Source organism: Trichosurus vulpecula (assembly GCF_011100635.1).
Source record: "Trichosurus vulpecula isolate mTriVul1 chromosome X unlocalized genomic scaffold, mTriVul1.pri SUPER_X_unloc_2, whole genome shotgun sequence".
Taxonomy (NCBI): domain Eukaryota; kingdom Metazoa; phylum Chordata; class Mammalia; order Diprotodontia; family Phalangeridae; genus Trichosurus; species Trichosurus vulpecula.
The window spans coordinates 3107654-3114634 of record NW_023494378.1 but is presented as its reverse complement, the minus strand read 5'-3'; the positions used below and the strand labels follow the sequence as shown (position 1 = coordinate 3114634).

The window sequence follows — 6981 nt, the reverse complement described above, 5'->3', positions numbered from 1 at the left end:
CAATTGCCCTGGATGCTCCTTTTGTAAAAAGGGTGCACAAACTGTATCTCTGGAGTAATAAGCTATATCAAAGGCCAGTGGTGACCTTGTTTCCTACTCATGCTTCCTGCTGTGATGTGGGGAAAATTGTGAGAACTCAAGTGATGTTATTGTGGCTATGCAATCAAGCTCCCTCAAATCTGTAACTGTTCAGTCTCAGGCTTCCTAAATGGGAGGGAATTCCACTAATAATGTATACAAGCTTCTCTCTGGACAACAGTTTAAATGCAAGTTTTTTATCCTGGTGAGGACGCCATGCATTGCTGTGTCTCTGAGTTGCCGTAGACTGACTCACACTCATCCCAAACAAGGATTCCTCCCCTGGTATGGTGGTCAGGCTATCATTACACACAAGAATCCACTGCAGAGAAGATTCGTTGACTTACACAGTTTGTGTAGGGAAAACTTTCAAACAAGATGGTTGAGAAACTAGGTTCCAGTGAATTGTTAAGTTCTTCCTACTGTCACGTGAGGTCATGTGAAGTGGAATGCGTTATGGCTATCATAGCCTTCATAGCCAGTGAAACCAGTAAAGCCACAGGTGACCAGGAAAGAAATCTTCACTCCTTGGCACTGATGGTTTTAGACCACCACATTGCCCTAGGTTATCTGCTAGCTAGTGAAGAAGGTAACTGTGCCACAACCTTCATGCTGCTTTGGGGTGAATAGCAGTGCAGAAGTGGCAATATCCATGGAGAAGATTAAGAAACAGCCAAGGGACTTGTTCTCCTGGTCAAGGTGAGGCTCTTGTGGAGGGTAAGGCCATCTTTAATCAGTTTCCCCAATCCTCATCTTGTCTGCCATAGAATACTATGGAAGTCCAAGGCATCCTGAGATGTATACAACGGAAAGATGTAAACACATCTGTTTTATCTCCTCTTGGTTAAGGTGAATCTCAGGCGAAGGTAAAACTTGTGCTGTGACAGCCTGGGAAAGAGGAATCAGGGGTTATATTGAGTAGCCAGAGCTGCTTATGGCCCCACTCTTCCAGATATGGCTCCTATTAAGGCCAACTTGCAATCACTTCTCGTTAGAACTGACCAATGAAACTCTTCCACAGGCTTGCTGATGAGGCAGTTATTCAATTCTCCTCTTCTTGAACATGCCTTCCTGGTAAATCTTTAGAGATGCTCACTTTGCTACTGCCCCGTGTTCTTTAAACCCGTCACCTCACCAATCATATAACTGATATGTCAGGGCCATTGTATGAAAACCCTATAGAAACCAGACCCCTAGTGGTTCTGTGCCTTCAACCAGATCCCTCATCCCATTGCTCATCTGGGCCACTACCCTGCATTCTGCCCCATACATGGTTAGGGAGTGGATTTTGACATGACACTCTCTCCCTGACTAAACTGCTGTTCTTCTGTCCATACCCTCCTAAATGCTTGGTTGTGAGTATCAATAAACCATTTGAATCTATGCTAGTGTTGTTTTGTGCTATTCACCTAAATCAGTTGCAACTTCCACAATAGATCTTACATCTATCCCTTTCTCATCACTTCTTTTTTTTTAATGGTGTCAATTTTAAATAGACTTTATTCTCCAGGACAAGAATTGCACCACTTGTTTACAGTACTGATAAAGTGCAATGTCATTCATTTCTCTCCCTGTGTACACATTTAAGCATTCAGAATGCCCAAATTTATACAGTAGCTTATATGTTACTTTAAAACCCCTACTGCTTTCGCTAAAAATTTGACTCCTTCAATTTTTGGAAAGCTGTGTGGAATGCCCTTTCTTCTAGTGTATTTGTCTACCTCTTCAGTGGTGTGTCCAGAAGAAGCACCTCCAGATGGGGCTGCTCCAGCCCTTAGAACCCACCAAGCATGCCTCCTAGCATGCCCCCAGCACTCTGGTACAGCTTAGTAATGATGGGGTTACAGACCTTCTCCAATTCTTTCTGTTGATGCTCAAATTCTTCCTTCTCAGCAGTCCGGTTCTTATCCAGCCAGTTGATGATTTCATTATATTTGTCAAGGATCTTCTGTTTGTCTTTGTCACCAATTTTGCCTCGTAGTTTTTTATCCTCTATGGTAACCTTCATGTTGAAAGCATAAGATTCAAGAGAATTCTTGGAAAACACTTTGTCTCTCCTCTGCTGTTGCAACAATTTGGCTAGCAGCTGTTGTGGGGGTGAAAAACCAACACAAGCCCAACAACAAGAGCGCTGCCAGCACAGGTTCTTTTGATCTGCTTTACTAAGGAAAGTAGCATTAAGGGGTTAACAATCTTACTTTAATCCAACATATACATATATCATTCACTTAGTTCAGGGGGAAAAGCCAGTACCCTGAACTTCAGAGCAAATACAAACAAATTACAAAGATACATTATAAACAGACCAAATAAATTCATAGTTACCAAGAAGCCATTAACATCTAGGTTCACAAGCTGGAGGGCTCTTAACTACAGCTGCCCAGAGTCTCCACATCAACACTCCTCCAAGACTGAGAGCCCCAAGCAAATAGCTTTGTTCTCTCTTTTTATACAGTCTTTGGATGTCATCAAACGTCATCTGAGCTACCAGAACTTCGGTGCATACTATTGGCTCTGGTCTTAGCAACTCACCTTAGAGCCCTGAGGGCTTCACGCCCAAATGGTTTAGCACATAGTAGTTTGGGGTTTGGGCCTGGGGTTTTGCACCTAGTAAGTCTCAATCAAAGAGACGTAATTAATTTATCATTCTAAAACAGTAAGAAAGTCCCACCTTAGTTGCCAATGCAGTTGTTCAATCTCAGCCTTGTATTTCTCAGCCTCCTGGACCATATGCTCATCAATATCTTCTTTGCTCAGATGTCCTTTATCGTTGTTCTCCTTGGCATCTTTGCATTACTTGTGAATATGCAAAACACACCCATTTTTCCAGCACCCAGGCCAGTACTGAGATTGACTCTTATGAAGGTATCGACTTCTATACATCAATCACCTGAGCCTATTTCAAAGAGCTGAATGTTGATCTCTTCCATGGCATGGACCCTATGGAAAAGGCCTTAAGAGATGCCAAGCTAGATAAATCACAGATTCATGACATTGTCCTGGTAGGTGGTTCCTATGCTTGTTCTCCTTTCCTGTGCTCTCTTCCAAAGCAGAAACACTAAGGATGTCATTTGCATCAATGTCAAATGTTACTTCAATCTGAGGAACACCACTGGGTGCTAGGGGGGATTCACATGAGCTCAAATTTGCCAAGTACATTGTTATCCTTTGTCATTGCTCTCACCTTCATAAAACTGAATAAGCACACCAGGCTGGTTGTCTGAATAGGTGGTAAAGGTCTGTGTCTGCTTGGTGGGGATGGTAATATTACGTTTGATCAGAACTATCATAACTCCACCAGAAGTTTCAATTCCAAGGGAAAAGAGTGACATCCAACAGCAGCAAGTCCTGAACATTCTCAGATTTATCACCAGACAAAATGGCAGCCTGGACAGCTATGCCATAAGCAACAGCCTCATCATGATTGATACTCTTGTTGAGCTCCTTGCCATTGAAGAAGCTTTGCAGAAGCTTCTAGATTTGGGGGATTTGAGTGGAACCACCTATCAGGACAATGTCATGAATCTGTGATTTATCTAGCTTGGCATCTCTTAATGCCTTTTCCATAGGGTCCATGCCATGGAAGAGATCAGCATTCAGCTCTTTCAAATAGGCTCAGGTGATTGATGTATAGAAGTCGATACCTTCATAGAAGGAGTCAATCTCAGTACTGGCCTGGGTGCTGGAAAAGTGGGTATGCTTTGCATTTTCACAAGTAATGCAAAGATGCCAAATAGCCCTCTTTTTCCTCACTGATATCCTTATTGTGCTTTTTTCTTGAATTCAGCAATGAAATGGTTGACCATTCAGTTGTCAAAGTTCTCCCCACCCAAGTGGATGTCCCCAGCTGTGGACTTGACCTCAAAGATGCCATCTTCAATGGTAAGAATGGAGACATCGAAAGTACCACCTTCAAGGTCAAAGATCAACACATTTCTCTTGGCACCAACCTTTTTGTCCAAGCCATAAGCAATAGCACCAGCACTTGGCTCAGTGATGATTCAGAGCATGTTGAGACCATCGATGGTTCCAGCATCTTTGGTGGCCTGGCGTTGGGAATTGTTGAAATAGACTGGTACTGTGAACACAGTATTTGTGACAGTCTTCCCAAGGTAAGCTTCAGCAATTTCTTTCATCTTGGTCAAGACCATAGAACATTCTTCTTCTGGATACAAAGTTTTCATCTCTCCTTTATATTCCACTTGGACCTTAGGCCTGCCTGCGTCATTCACCACTGTAAAAGATCAATGCTTCATGTCTGACTATGCAACTGTATCATCAAATCTGCCACCAATCAGACATTTAACATCAAAAACTGTTTTGGTGGGGTTCATTGCAACTTGATTCTTTGCAGCATCACCAATAAATGTTCTGTGTCAGTGAAGGCTACATAGCTTGGAGTGGTCCTGTTTCCTTGGTCATTAGCAATGATCTCCACTTTCCCATGTTGGAAGACTCCCACACAGGAGTAAGTGGTGCCAATATCAATGCCAACTGTGGGTGCCTTCCACATGGTTGCAGGGGAGTTGGGGGTGGTAGCTGACCACTGCGGAGGAAGAAGGGCTGCTGCTATGCTGAGTAACCTCATCACTTCTTAACTGGAATATTTCAAGTGTCCTCAGTTTACTGAAGGATTGAGACCAGACAAGGAGGAAGGGGAGAAGCATTGAGTAGGGGAGCAACATTTCATGGTTAACACTTTGAGTATGCTGGCTCCTGTCCAACTCCTACAATGACACTTTAAAACCTTTCAAATCCTGCTTTTATTGGATATTAGCCCATGTGATAGTTCATTCACAGTTGTTGTTATTGTTGTGTTTGTCCTTTGTTTTTGAAGTGGACCATGACATCAGGGAAATGATGACATGATTTGCAGTTGACTTGGATTTGAGTGAGGGAAGACTGTGCAAGGTCACCAGCCTCACTTTATCCTCCAGAGACATCTGGATCCAGGGACCAGATAATTCATCAGGACAGCTGGACATGACCCAGGATGCAATGGGAGACCCTGGCCCTTTCAGGCTAAGGCCTTTTCGTGTACTTACTTAGAGTGAGGTAATGCCCATGCAGTCAAGGGATGGCCCTTTTAATTAGAAAAAAAGAAAAAAAAATCAAGCTGGGAGGGGAAAACCCTCAGGGCTGCTGTTCCAAAGAGAAACAGTTACTATTGACACTCACTCTAAGCCAGGAGGGCCCAAAATACAGCCATTAAGTGGCACTTGGGCAGGGACCTATTGTGGTCCAATCTATGAGCTTCAGAGTGAACTGGGTTTAAGGTTTTATGAAAGAAACAAACAAACAAACAAAGAAAAAAGAGAGAAAGAAAGAAAGAAATCTAGCCACTAAACCCCAAGTTAAGTGGGCAGCTTCTGGCCAACAAAATTTACCTTCCTTGGGAGAGGGAGATGGAGAGGGAGAGGGAGAGGGAGAGGGAGAGGGAGAGGGAGAGGGAGAGAGAGAGGAAAAGTTGAGTTACCCAACCAGCTGGGTCCCCTTTCAGGCAGCTCAGTCTACTCACAGGTTGTGTTTGTTCTCCATTTTTGAAGAGGGCCATGACATCAGGGAAAAGGGAACAAAACAGAGCCAAAAGAAGTCCTAAATTTAGTGAGCTAGCAATGGATTCCTTCAGTGTAAATCTAGCCATTCAGACCAAATCATCACCATTAAAAATGCCTACTAAACCCTTAGTCACAGCAAAGGTCATCTGATATAGGAAAAGACTGAATAGTGCATATTAACTGAGGGCATATTAATGTTACCCACCCATAAGAGCAAAATGTGGAGTAAATTAATCCAAGAAAATGGCCTCAATTTGGCCTTCCTTTCATACTATGTTTGGAGGAAAACATATTTGCTAAACAGGGAAATTTTATATTTGAGGGGATACCACTCTAGTTCCTTATAAGTTAAAGGGAAGAACCTGAGCAAGGTAGAGATGGCTGGCTGCCATTTGGAACTAGATGTGCTAAAGGCAACTCTAAATGAACATGTTCAAAAGAGAATGCATGATTTCACCCAAGAAACCAATTGCTCTTCTAAGCTTCTTTTTTACTGTTAAGGACATAAACATCCCTCCAACCATCCAGGATTGCAACCTCAAAGTCCTACTCTGATAGGGGAACTTGGACCTTATCTTGCCTAGAACTAAGCTCTCTCTCATTTTCTGGCCACCAGCTCTAAAATATGTCTCCTTTCCTCTCTTTGAAGGTCTCCTTTAGGTAGTATCTTTCCCTACCAGAATGTCATCTTATTCAGGTCATGAATGATCTTGTGTTTTTTTTATCCTCAATATCTACCTATCTATCTATCTGTCTGTCTGTATCTTTGTCTAGCCTATGATCCTCTTTTTTCCTGCCCACAGATTCAATCAGTTGCCAAGTTTTGTCATTACTATCTCCACAATATTGCTTGTATTCATCCCATTCTTTCTACTTACATAATGTCATTGCTGGACTACTAAAATACTGTAGTGTTGGGGTTATCTGTGTCAAGTTCCCCCCCCTCCAGTCTATCATCTACACAACAGCTAAAGGAATATTCCAAAAGCATTTGTCAAAAAACATATTCAGTTAACTCCAGTGACTTCCAGTTCATCCTGGAGAAAATAGAATAAACAGAGAGTGGGATAGGATTCTCCTTGTCATTCTCTGTACCACCCTGTCTGTATCTATTCTGTGCTTGTGTCTCTGTGTGGTGCAAGTGAGTATCTGTGTGTAATCTAACACCATGTAAGGTTTAAAATTCAGCCAGCCAGCAAGAGTAGCCTCCAAGGGCTGCAGCTGGACTTTTCTTGGAATGCTGCTATCTCTTTCTGTCCCCTCCCTCCCTGACTGCAGCAGCTTCAGAGGAGCAGGTGGACAGGAAAGAGAAAGACGGAGAAAAATACTTTACTGTTTATGTTAT

General features: G+C 42.7%; 1 pseudogene; it reads right to left on the bottom strand.

The window, feature by feature from the left end:
- Positions 1-1852: 1852 nt before the first annotated feature.
- LOC118833132 lies at positions 1853-4591 on the bottom strand (annotated as a pseudogene).
- Between the last annotated feature and the right edge of the window lie 2390 nt (positions 4592-6981).